The sequence below is a fragment of the Tursiops truncatus genome, chromosome 12, assembly GCF_011762595.2.
Source record: "Tursiops truncatus isolate mTurTru1 chromosome 12, mTurTru1.mat.Y, whole genome shotgun sequence".
In the NCBI taxonomy this organism is placed as follows: domain Eukaryota; kingdom Metazoa; phylum Chordata; class Mammalia; order Artiodactyla; family Delphinidae; genus Tursiops; species Tursiops truncatus.
The window spans coordinates 61827786-61841757 of NC_047045.1; positions in this window are offsets into that span (position 1 = coordinate 61827786).

Below are 13972 nucleotides of genomic sequence, written 5' to 3' on the forward strand. Positions count from 1 at the left end.
GTCTAATTTATTCTTTAACTTGACAAATACCTGTTGATTGCTAACCACGTTCCATCTAGGCACATGGCATACTTTAGTGAACAAAAAGACAAAGGTACCTTTTGTGGAGCTGACATTCTAGTATATAAGTGAGTTGCCAATTTTATTATAGCTTTGGATTTATTTAAGTTTATTCCAAAATAAAAAAATTAATGACAGCCCTTGCATGGCTATGCCCAACAAGGAGATACTGCATGAAATCAACCTATAGACACAACACCATCAAGTTGTTACTCAAATGAGACTCAAGCTTGGCAGGATGTCAGGAGTTCCATTCCTGTCAGTAAACAGTGTCTGGAGCTCATCTATTGCCCTAAGCCTGCTGTTGAGTGAGCCTGTGTAAACGTCTCTGTGGCCACCAATATTGAGCTCCTTGGTCCTGACTCCAGCCCTACTGTGTACCTAGACTCTTGCCTCTGTTCTGCATTTGCACTTCATTTTTTGCTGCTAATGGATTACAGCCCTGAACCCCAGCCAAATTGCCTGGGCCTAGGAACCTCACTAGTCTTGCCAGCCCCTTCTCTCTGGGGGATCTGGATCATATCCCAATGTTCTCCTCTCTGCAGCCCACTGACTGAGGCCCTCTTATGACCCAGACATCCCCTTCCACTCCACAAAGAAAACTGTCATCCATCGGATAAGAACATTTCCCACATAACTAATTTCTGGTGCCATGCTCCCACCTGACACATCTGAGATGATGACTATCAACATTAAGCTGGACTGGACTGAAGTTTGGTGGGTCCCCTTAGAAGCTGAAATTGGGGGATTTCTATCCATCAGGCCGGCCCTGTCCCCACAGTCTTGGCTTACTTCCCTCTCTCCTACAGGTCTACAGCTGAGGTTCTCTTCTGGATCTGCTGCTAAGGCCAATCAGCTCACAACACAAAAGAGTAAGAATTCTCAGCATTCTGTAGAGTCTGCTTTTCTAAACAGTTCTTTGTATCTTAATGCATCTTAATTATAGTTATCAGTAACGTTTTATCCTTTCTGCAGCAGATTAGGCCTCCTGCAAAATAATGATTTAAAAAAAATTGTCTGAGACTCAGATGCTGCACCAACTGTTTATACTTTTGTGCAAGCAATATGGTCCTATTCCAACATAATCGTGCAGAGTGCAGATCAGTGTTTCTTCTAACTTCAACAGTGATAAATATTTATTAATTCTCCACTATGTTTATGGCACCATACCAGGTACTGCTAGAACTATTTTTCCTTCCCAGGAAAAATAAGTTCAAATATGGAATGAGAAGCCCAAACTCATGAAACTGGACTGACTTTGCTTCTTAAAAATTCAACATGCTACAGCTGTGTGCTTAAATCTGATGATGAAATAAAACATTTATTTCAGGAGTATATTACTATCTGAATAAATAGCTGAAGTGAAAACTGTCTCTAAAAACCATAGCATATGTATGTGAAGACTGTAATTCAGTTACACATTCCTCTGCTATTTTGTGACGAGGTCAATTCAGAGTATCTTACCATTAATCTTGAAGACATTTAAAGATGCTCGCTTTTCCTATTCTTTTCCTTTGAAAGTATACGTGAGCCCTACTTGCAACAAAAATCTCATAATATTTTACTTCTTTTTGATGTACCATTTCTGTCAAATGATGTCAAATAAATCAGCTCTGACTTTTTAGATTAAAAATGTCGTTCCAGAGTTTTAGCAGTTTTAACACATATTTACATTTTGTAATACTCTTGCTGTAATAAAGGTAAATGGAGAGACAAAATTTTCATGTGTGTATAGGATGAAAAACAGGCTAATTGTGTTACTATCAGACTTCTTTCAGAAAGCCTCTAATGTTGAATTTAATTGCTCGAATAATTAGGACTTTTTGGGTTTTGTTTCTCAAATATTTATTAGTGGAAAACAGATTGAAATATGGGATGCACCAGGTAAGTCTCTTTAATGATTTTACATATCTATGTGACAATACCTGAATTAGAAATATCAAACTTTTGATTTTGTACTTGAAATGTTATATCTGTGAACATAAAAACCTACATGACTGTTACTTTCCAGGAAAAAAATCTTGCTCAAGTACTAATAAATGATCCAAGTTGTATATAATTCTTACACTATTCCAACATATTTCCTACAGTATTTTGCTCTATAAGGCTTTCTGACCTAGACATTTATGGTTAAAGACAATATTTTATAGATTGAAGCATAGTTACCTTGCAGAGGAAGGCATTTGGTCTTGAATAGTGCCAGAAGCAAGTAAGTGTAATATAGTATTACAAAATAGACGTTTATGCAGATTAATGAGCTAAACTCTCATGGTTAAAGATAATTTCCACAGATTAGCAAAAGTTCCTAGTTTTATGAACAATTCTCCATTTTTTTTTTTTTTTTTTTTTTTTTTTTTTTTTTTTTTTTTGCGGTACGCGGGTCTCTCACTGTCGTGGCCTCTCCCGTTGCGGAGCACAGGCTCCGGACGCGCAGGCTCAGCGGCCATGGCTCACGGACCCAGCCGCTCCGCGGCATGTGGGATCTTCCCGGACCGGGGCACGAACCCGCGTCCCCTGCACCGGCAGGCGGACTCTCAACCACTGCGCCACCAGGGGAGCCCCAATTCTCCATTTTTAATAAAAGCCTTGCTTTCCCCATAATTCAGTGGATGAGAAGTTACTTGAGAAAGCTACCCATTCCCACATAATCACTTTTTACTCAATAATGTTAATTAATGAGTAATAATTTTCTTCTTTGTTGAGGCATGCCGTGAAGTTCAGATGCAGGTTACATTTGGTCCAATCAAACTAATTCGTTAAATAAGAATGGATTGTAATTATCAATTATCAGAAGTAATACCAGCAAATGTTTTATCGACTTTACATAAAATAAACTTCATAAAAGTTAATTAAGTCAAAGAATACTTTGATAGGAACTGAAGCACTAACAATTGGCATTTAGTGAGTCCTCCCTATATGTTTGCTATTTTGCTAAAAAGCACATTGCATACCTTATTTCATTTAATTTGCACAAGAGCCCTATGAGGTATGTGCTATTGTTATCCTCATTCTAATGTTGCTGAAGCTGTTGCTGCAAAGAGGAGTAGCACAACGCCTGAGGACAAACAGCTGGGGATCCTGAGCTGGGCAATCTCACTCAGCTTCCTCTGTTCCAATAGCATCTTGCTTGTGTCTCTCTTATACAAGTATGTCTCATCTTTGTTAACTCATAAGCTCATTGAAGGGAAAGACCATCTCTTGTTAAACCTTTATGTTCATCACTTGCCTTGGGCACAGTAGGGATCTACACATGTTTGGTAGAAGGAATGTCAATAAAAATGTAGTGAGAATAATACTCATATATAGTAATAGTTATTATTTTTTTACTTTTTAAGGGTTAAACGGGGTCACCAATGTGATTGGCTCATTCGGTTATTGCCTAATGTATTTTATTTTATTTTATTTTTTTAACATCTTTATTAGAGTATAATTGCTTTACAATCGTGTGTTAGTTTCTGCTTTGTTATACAAAGTGAATCAGTTATACATATACATATGTCCCCATATCTCTTCCCTCTTGCAACTCCCTCCCTCCCACCCTCCTTATCCCACCCCTCTAGGTGGTCACAAAGCACCGAGCTGATCTCCCTGTGCTATGCGGCTGCTTCCCACTAGCTATCTATTTTATGTTTGGTAGTGTATATATGTCCATTCCACTCTCTCACTTTGTCCAATATATTAGACTGACTATATTATTATTGATTTAATCAGAAAGTCATTTGCTATTCTGATATAAACAAAATAGCCTATAAATTCCCTGATATAGTTTTGCTGCCAAGGAGTGCAAACTTTCATCAAACAAACAGTTATTGAGCACCTACCGTGTGACATGTGCTACGGAAGCAGCTGGCGATACAATGGTGAACAAGAAAGATAAGGTCTCCGTTTTTATGGAGCTTAAATTCTAGTGTCTGGGGGTGAGGTGGAGGTGAGGGTGAAATGGGAAACACATTAGTTAATATCAGTCTGCCACAATTTGTATGTGATGCTTCTGCTACAGTGTTTGGCACATATTAGGGACTGGATATGCATTAAACATCTGCTTTACGCTGGGACCATTGGTCTCTCAAAACTTTAACCTTAAATGAAGAACACAGGTAAACAAGATCTAAGCTTACACAGAAAAGCAATAGCAGTAAAAATGTGATTCATGTGTCTTAATTTTCAGTTCAGAGATATGCCATTCTATAGGACAATCAACTCGCATAAAGCATTTATTTATTTTAATGTTAATTATTTTTGGCACTACATTATATTAATGGCATTAGTTTTAAATACGAAAGCACTCTGTTCGTTTTACTAATGCATATTAGTAAATATGCATTGTTAGAAATATTTTTACATGTTAGAAATATTTTTACATGTTATGTAAAATTTACATGTTATGTAAATTTACATGTTAAATTTATGTAAAATTTACATGTTATGTAAAATATTTTTACATGTTATGTAAATTTGAGTGCATTTATTTATTGTGAATATTATAGAATATTTGAAAAGGGCTTAAATACAAGGGCTTTACTTTGAAAAAACCATATTATAACTTTTAAAATTCAGAGTGAGTCTCTTACCTTTACAGTTATCTATATTTTTAAAGAATCCTATATGAAGATTTCTTCTTTGGTTCACTAGGCATCCTTAATATACTCATTCATTCAAATGCATATTAAGGTCACAGCAGTGGAGAAAAAACAAAATTCTGCCTTCAAAGAGCTTACTTTCTTATGAGAGAGTTAGAAAAAAAAAGTAATACATTATAAAATATGTTAAAGCATGACAAGTGCTATGGAGTAAAATAAAGCAGAAAAGGGGGCAGAAGGTGCTGAGAAACTTTTGAAATTTTAAATATGTAGATATTGTTCTGATTCAATTTTTGAATTAATACAATATAGGCCTTCTGTACTAGTGTTTTCTGTCTATCATCCCACCTCCTCATGCAGATACATTCTCTGTGACCCAGGAAGCTGACCTCTATAGGCTGCATCACCAGGCACCCTCTCTTCCCACCCACCCCCCCACCTTCCTGGGTTCTAGTTGAGTTCATCTGGTAGGTGGCAAGGCAGGAGATGGGTAAGCGTAAGGAGAGAGAGGGAGCAGTGTTTATCCCTCCTTTCCCACCTTCACCACAGTTCTCTAGTAATGGCTGTGTTCCATAGCTGTCTTTGGGCATCCCTTTGTCTACAGTTCCACCTCTTACCAGACTCCCTATCTTTGCACTTCAGTTTTAATGGGTTTGTAATGGTGTCTCGCTTTTGCTGGCTTCCATGTACTTCACCTTCTCTTTTTGGTACACTTAATCCTGCCCACACGCTGGTAAATAGTCCTTTCATTAAACTCTCTTGAGTAAAAACCTTTGGAGTATGCCATCACCTTTTTTTGCTATGACACTGACAGCTCCTAAACAATTTCAGAAGAGATATAGCACGAACAATTGGTAATAGTAAAGCCCTCCAAAAACAATAAAGACGCTCATAGCAGCCTCGTATTCAATAGAAAATAAATTACAAGCAGCTTATATAACCATAAAGCAAATGATTAATAAATGATGTTATATCTACATGATAAAATACTATTTGTCTCTACAGTGAGACTTAAGACTGTAGAAAATATGGAAATAAAAAATTATTCTAAGTGGGATGTGTCTATGCTAGCATTGCAACTATGGAGGAGGACAGTCTTTGGATAAGAACTAAAAGGTAATATGCAAGTATGAAGATAATTATATTTAGGTGGTGGAATCTGCTGATTATTTTTTTAATTTTGGAAGTTTAGAGCATTAAAAATTAAAATTATTTTAAATGGTTTATGAATATTAATATTAGGATATAAAAATTATTATGCTTATGTAAACCAAGATAAGTGCTCCAAGCAAAGGAAAAGCAATTACTAACTTCTTAAATTATTCTTTTTACATCTTAATTATAAAAATCTAGCTATAAATTATTAACATACCCTGACTTCCAAGATTGAAATAAGTTTTTTTTAAATAGAAAATATTGTTTTGTGGGTAGTTTCTAATGGCTTGTGTTCAAGGCACAATCTCTTAAACAAGCAGCTTTAGAATTAAGTATAAACAGAGGAAAACTTGTTAATATACTTTAGGTATATTTTAGATTCCTCAATCAAGAATTTACAAAAAAATCTGATTCTTAAGGAAACACTCTCGAGAGAGAATTCTGAAAAGTGATATTCCAGAGTATATGGAAAATTGAGATATTCTGATGAAATGCCAGTGAGAAAAGTCCAAGTGGCCCTGCTTAAGCCATCACAACCCTAGATCTGGTTGCCTGATGTTTTAATTTAACTCACTTTTAATTATTTTACTTTTCAGGTAATATTCTAATATTTTTCTAAGTGTAGGACAATGACTTAATCTTCTCCATCAATTGTCACACTTGAGGTGTCCAGAATCATCAGATAGCAAATTGTCATACCCTTGATGTAGAAGGAATACTGATTTACTTTAGTAGGGATTGGATCAGATGATGTAATCAATATTATCCAACTCTAATTTCAATGAACCACAGAAATCTATTTTTGCTTCTGACAATGGTCTCTATGAATGAAGTAATTTATCATACAGGTGATGAAGACGAGTGAAAGGACCAAAAGGTACTAAAAGAGATATAATATACATGTTTCATTTTAATGCTACAGTACTAAACAGGGAGTTATTTTTCTTACTTACCATTTGTAGATGTTTTTAGCAAGCTTACTTGTTCTCCTGTCCACTCTTTATATGGGTACAAATTCTCTTATTTAAAAAACCCTTACCAAACAATCAAGATGCATTTTTTTCACTGCAACTATATTTTCTGCCAAAATGACCAATTGAGACAAATTTTTCTTAGTGCAAATCCAGTTAAATTTTTAAAATATAAAATTATTAATTCATACTGTCAATATTTACCATGTATTTCTCTGTATTTTTTACCAGGTACCATATTACCACATGCAAATCTATACAAGTGATGCAGGATATGTAGAATAGGACTACAAAATAACAATAATGCTTCTTGCTCCTAGCATGTGGTTATATTACATTAAAATCTCTAAGTATGAAAAACAAGAAAAAGACTTTAATAATAGGAAACTGAAAAATAAACCCAGAAGAGAAGCAGAATTTTGAAATTCTGAAAACCAATTTCTTTAACAGTAATTGTTTTTCTAACTTAACCAACCTCATAAAGTTAACAAATAGGTTAAATATTAATTGGAATTAATAAAGCAAATTTGAAACACCAAATTAAGAAAAACCAAATTTGACTTATTCTTCAAATTTTGCATGTATTTGCTAATCACAAAAGGCAGAAGAATTACCATAGTGATTATGTTTCTGGTTAGGACCCTGGTTCATTGAGCCTTGAATCCTGTCCTCATATAGGATACCAATGGATAATATGTTCTACTTTCCAACAACCATAAATATATCAGGAATATAGCCAGAAGATGTCCCAAGTCATTTTCATTGTAGACCTAATGATATTAATGTTAACTATTAAGTAATGAAGCTGATTTGTTTTATTTATTTTTTTAATGAATTCATTTATTGAGCACTTATACTATGCCTGATAGTTTAGCTTTAATTTATTCATAATCTCTTCCCAAACTCCCTTGTGACTGGATCTCTTGCAGAAGAATGTCAAATATTTGATAGGTGGTTGGAAGTTTCCTTCCTATCCTATGGATAGAAGTTTCAAAGATGTCTTAATACATTTAATACTTTTTAAAAATCACCCCCAATGTGTATATACAGATAAGCTCTCTTGAACATATAACCTAATGCAATTATTAACACTATATTGATAATTTTATGTACGTATAGGCAGTTCTAGGTTGTAACAGGCCCACTGGGTCTCAGCAGGCCCATCAGTGTACTAGACCTACAGAGAAAACTTGTCTCAGATTCCATTCTGGAACTGTTTTATTATAGACTACTAATAAATTATCCCACAAGAGGTCACCAAAGCTCCAGTTTTTTTTTTTTTTTTGGAGTGTGATTTTTCTACTTTTTGTCCTTCCTGCAAAGGAATTGAAAAATATTTTGTTTCCTGGCTTGCTGCCTATTCAGTAGGCAGATCTGCCAGTCTGCTCCAGCTATACATGAAGGTAAGTAACTGAGAAGCAGGGTTTAGTTAGGGGCAAGGCACCTAACGGAGGTTTGTAGCCAGCTGTTGCCATTGCATGGGCTGTCCATTGTGTGGAGATCCACAGGAGGGACTAACATGAAAAGAAAGGGAAACACAACCATGCACCTTCTGACCTCAATAACTAAGCTCCCTTACCGTAAATTAGACCCTTTTAAAGTCTCTAGGTTGACATTCCAGATTCTTGCACATACCAGAATGATAGAACGGAGATCTAACAGAAGCCTGAACTCAAGAAATATTTGCTTGGGGAGGATTGAATAAAGAAATACTAAAATTACTCTCAGTGATGGAAAGTTGCTGCTAGATCTGACTACTTCTTGGGAGGATTTTTAGACAAGCAGTCAGATTCCTGTAAAGAAATTGGCTTAAAACAAAGCGTTCTTTTAGGAACAACCTCTATTTTCTTCATAGCAAACATGAATATTAAAAAAGACACTTAAAATTATGATTTAGAGAAAAGTAACCTTAACTTTTGAGGCTATTTTCCCCCCACCCTTACAAGCATATAACCCTAATATAAAAATGAGATCTTTCTTTGATTTCCCCATTCCCCAGATCTTAGAAGAAATAATGTTTGTCTTAGGACTTTCGAATAGTAACATTATTGGCTGTATATCTTCTTAGCTAGGGTCACTGGTTGCATTTTTTAATGGGTTATATTATACAGGTGTTATATTATACCAGGCAGGGGATACAGGCAGAACCCTCTCTAACAATCTTTTCAGTTCCCTTCTCTAAATGGGGAATATTTAACTTAATGTGATTTAAATGTATATGAAAAGAAAAGTTTTATTGTTGTGAATCAAGTGTTTGAACACTCTCATGTTTTCATATGAATAAAGAGTGTTAAAATTATAAAGAAAATTAGAATTGTAAGGATGAAAAGACCTGTAAAGATCCCAACCCTATGAACATAAAGGGCTTTAGACAAGATGATTTCTCTGGTCCTTTCCAGCTGGGAAATATAATGACTCTATTTAAATTCCGTATTTTGGAATATAAAATGGCCATTTCCATTTCAGTGAGATTGCTTTGGGTGAAGGGCTTTTCTTATTTGAATAGCTTTCTTGTTATGCAACCTGGCTTGGGAGTTACAATTCAGATCATGAAATTCCTCACTTACTGGGATTTTTTTAATGATTTCCTTGGCAGTTTTTGTTTAATGTATGTTTCAAACTTCTGTGTTAATGAACACACTGTTTCATGAAATGCTTTTGTAATATGCTTAACATAAATTCTTCCCTCATTTCCTTTTGGAATATGCAAAGCTCATATACTTGCATCAAGATGCTCATGAACTAAAAGTCTCCAAGTAAATAATAATACAGGGATATGAATTTCTATTTGACTTGAGCCATCACCTAGAGAAAAAGGATAGATGAAACACAGGCTAGGCAGGAGAGCGAGAGTGAACCAGTCATAATGTACAGAAAAGCAAATCATAGTTCTAGTATCTCAAAGAATCACACAGTCTTTTTAAACACCATTCCCATCTACTCCACCAACAGTTAGTCTTTTTAAATACCACTCCCATCTACTCCACCACCCTGGGCTAGTCTTAGCTCACAAGGCACATTAATTGTCCCAGTTTACTCACAGTAAGCCCTGGTTAGGCACAGCCAGACAAGATTTCAAATATGTGTGTTACAAATAAGTACGAATCACTGACTCTTAGCCCAGACAAACATTGCTAGGAGAGTATTAGGACTGCATGAATGCCTCATGCACTTATCTCCTGCCTGGCACTGAGTTCTGTGCCTTAGGACAAAGGTTTTCCTAGTCCTTGCATTCAAGTAGCTCACAGTATAGTTGGGGAAAGGAGGCAAGAGAAAACTTGGTCACAGCTGTTCACGTTGTCTTTCCTTCATTGATATGTACATTGTTGATACTGCATGAGCTGAGCTAATTGCCATTTAAAGTGCTTTAAAAGATTACATTATAATGCAGCATTAGAACGAAAAGTTATTGTGTGTGTAGAAAGGCTAGAAACCGTGCAGTGGATGTCTATTTGATACCAGTGAGGTAATTATCATTGGAGCGATGATCCCCATTTCTTATTTCCTTGCAAATTAATGAAATGCTTGATGGATCCTAAAAATGGAAAATACAAGTTAAATTAGTTGTGTAAGGTGTTGTGACTGAGATATGTGCAAAGAATTGCCCATCAGCTTGCTACCTCACCAAGAGCATCAGCATTACCAGGGAACTTAAGAAAAATGCAGAATCTCAGGCTGCATCCCAGACTTACAAAATCAGAAACTGCATTTTAAGAAGATTCCCAGGTGATTCATATGCACATTAAATTCTGAGAAATACTGGTATTACATGCCAAGCCCTTCAACTAAAGGCAGGAAGAATTGCCTAATCCATTTGAAGAGATGGAATAAATTTCAAAACAAGGAGTTGATGTGATCAATTCATTCATCATGCAGGACTATCATTCAGGGGTCAAACGCCAATATCAGAAGCTTCCTGCTGAGTCTGAACAGCAACTGCTTAACTTTCTATGACATGTGATTCTACTAAAGAAAAACTGAGACTATGAGTTGGTTAAATAAGAAAGACTAACAAACCCCGGGCTATTTGATATATCTCAAAATTGCACTAAAAGAATTCTTTCAATATGTACGAAATGAAAATTCTAAGCTATAAGAAAACATTGTCGTAATTTTATTGACAGCTGTTTTGGTTCCTTAGCATTCCTTAAAATCATAGTGTATCTCATAATTGATGGTGTCTTAGACTTGATGAAAAGCAGCCCAACACAGTGCGCTAAGTACTATATTGCAAGAAGCAGGGACTGCTCTGGAGCAAATAGGAGACCGTCTGTCATCATCGGGAAAGGTTTATTGCCTTGAGCAGAAGTTAGGCAGGTGAAGAAGGGAGTGGAGTGAAATGAGGCGCAGAGAGGGGAGCATTCCGAGAAGAGGGAATTACAAGTGTGAAGGCAGCGAGACTGCTGGTCAAGAAGCAGATGGAGAAATGGAAGCAAGTTTTTTCTTGGGGAGGGGGTAGAAATGCAGGCAGAGGATGCTGGATTAACAGCTTTGCCTTCGCGGCAGTGTTACAGAGCAAAGGCAGAGGGAAGTGTCTCCATACCTCCAAGGGGGCTTTGGTAGCTAACAGCTCCCAAGCCCACAGGGAGAACTGACCTTGCCTGGGACCAGTTTTCTGTTGAATTGTGTTCAGGGACAAAGTTTACTCTCTTATTGGATTTTTCTTGAGTGAGTTTGGTCCCACTTAAGGAATGGAAGCATTAGTTTTGATAGCTACCCTATCTGCACATTGTTATCATCCCCAGTGATGCCTGGGTCGCACTCACAGAAATTCTGAGTTAACTGCCTGGGGAGAAGCATGGCCATTGGAATTCTTTACCCTCTCCCCCTGTGATACTACTGTGCAGCTTATTCTAAAAACACAGGCTTAGGGTCAGAGTGAGTTAGGGTAGATGAGCAGCTGGTCAGCCGTAAATGTGAACTTCAGTGCCCATGAGGCCACAGAGGAAGTAAAGCATTATTCAAACCTTTGCCCTTTTAGATAAAGGCAGTTATTATTTGGGCAGATATTGTGGGGAAATGGGGGATGAATTTCTGCCATTATCTTGTGAGTCTTAGGATTCACCAGACATCTTTGATCATCTTGAAACCCTCTCACACTAAGATAACAAATCTGGTTTTGGGGTGTTTTGGACGTAAAAAACTTTCACATTCAGGCCCTTAGATATGCACTTCCCATGGCAGCCCCAAGGTGGTGCTGCTGAACTGGTTGTCGTGTCGTGGTTTGAAAATGGTAGAGGCAGTGGCGCTATTTCCTCCCTTTCATAGAGTAAGGGGCTCTTCAAGGTGAGGGAAATAGCCTAAGGTTAGTGTCAGGGTATTTGTGCAGAGTCCTTAAGCTCAAAGAGAGCATATGCATGCTGGGTAAGAAAGTGGACACTCATCTGTAATGAGATGAGTGGTGGCATCTCTGCTACCTCTTGACACAAATATGATTCCGGTTGGTTAACCTTGCCCAGTCCCAGCAGTAAGAAACACAGCTCAGTGAGGAACTTGAGTGAGTGTACACAACGCTGGCCATAGACATTCGAGCCAAAGTGTGAGGTGGACATATTCTAGAATGAAAAGAGGAGTGGGTTTGCAAAGGCTGAGGATAATAGTAGACAACAGGTTCTCTAGCACTGTTCTCTCAGCTCCTTGTGTGCAGTGCCAGGGGTGTCCAGTGGGGCTCCTCTGATAATGTCTGCTCACATGGGATCCAGCTTGGGGTAGTGGATATCTGGGCTAACTGTGCTTGCATCTGTTCTTCAAAGCTATGTTATGCCTTAGTCTATTTTTTTTTTTTTTTTTTTTTTTTTTTTTTGCGGTACGCGGGCCTCTCACTGTTGTGGCCTCTCCCGTTGCGGAGCACAGGCTCCGGACGTGCAGGCTCAGCGGCCATGGCTCACGGGCCCAGCCGCTCCGCGGCATGTGGGATCTTCACGGACCGGGGCACGAACCCGTGTCCCCTGCATCGGCAGGCGGACTCTCAACCACTGCGCCACCAGGGAAGCCCGCCTTAGTCTATTATAGGTTGCACATGGAGGCTTATTATTTCGAAGACAGATCTGTAGTTCAACTGGTGGAATATTCTCTCCTTGAGAGTGGGGCACTTAGGTTATTACAGTAGTCTCCTAGCTGGTCTCCCTGCTTCCAACCCTTCCCCCCATAACTCTATTCTCAACACAGCACTCAAAATGATCTCTTAAGAGAGTGAGTCAGATCATGTCTTCTCTACTCAAAACCCTTCCATGCCACCTCTACTCAGAGTAAAAATCAAAGTTGGTACAGTGGCCTCCAAGGCTCTCTGTGACTTGTGGCCCCTCCCCTTCTACTTCTCTGACTTCATCTTCTCTTGCTTATCCCCTCACTCACTCTGCTCCCGCCATCCTTGCCTCCTTAAATGCCAGTCATATTCCTGCTCCAGGGCCTTTGCACTTGCTAGTCTTGTTACTTAAAATACTCTGCCCCCAGATATTTGGGAAGTTCTTCTCCTTCAATTCTTTGCTTGAATGTTGTCTTTGCAGTAAGGCTTTCCTTGGCCACCTATTTAAAATGACACCCAACATTCCCGAACTCCTTTTCTTGCTTTATTTTTCTGTTTTCCCCCGTTTACTTTTAATTAATAAACTCAAGGAGAGCAGGGATTTTTCCTCTTTTGTTCTCTGGTGTATCCCCGGAGCCTAGAACAATGGGTGGAGATAAATAACTAGCTCTTTGTTGAATAAAATGAAAGGATACGCGGATTAGCTCCAAACCATATGATTTCCCGGTGTCAGAACCGGGCATTGACCACGTCGCCCACATCCAGAACGTGCAGAGCTATCCTGATTGGCGACGTATTTGTTTTGCTGATGCCACAGAAAATAGACAATTAGATGGGCTCTGCTTCCTGGACAACTCTAGTGGTGAGTGATAGGGGTTTAGGAGCAGCAGTGAGGAACTGGAGGTGGGCCATTCATTACGCTTCCAGCTTTTGGATGAATTCTAAGAGTTCACTGGGCAACAACTTCTCAAGCTCTCCTGGCTTAAAATTGTGAAACATAATGGTGCTCTGGTGAAGATATATTGTGTTTGTTGCTCAACACTCATTACCCTAATTTGCTTAGAGGGACCCAGTTTTTCATTCTCAGTCTGCACGCTTCAAGTGAAGTGGGTTCCCCGGAGCAGAAGTTGGCAAACTACTGCCCATGGGCCAAGTTCTGCATGCTGCCTGTTTTATAAAAA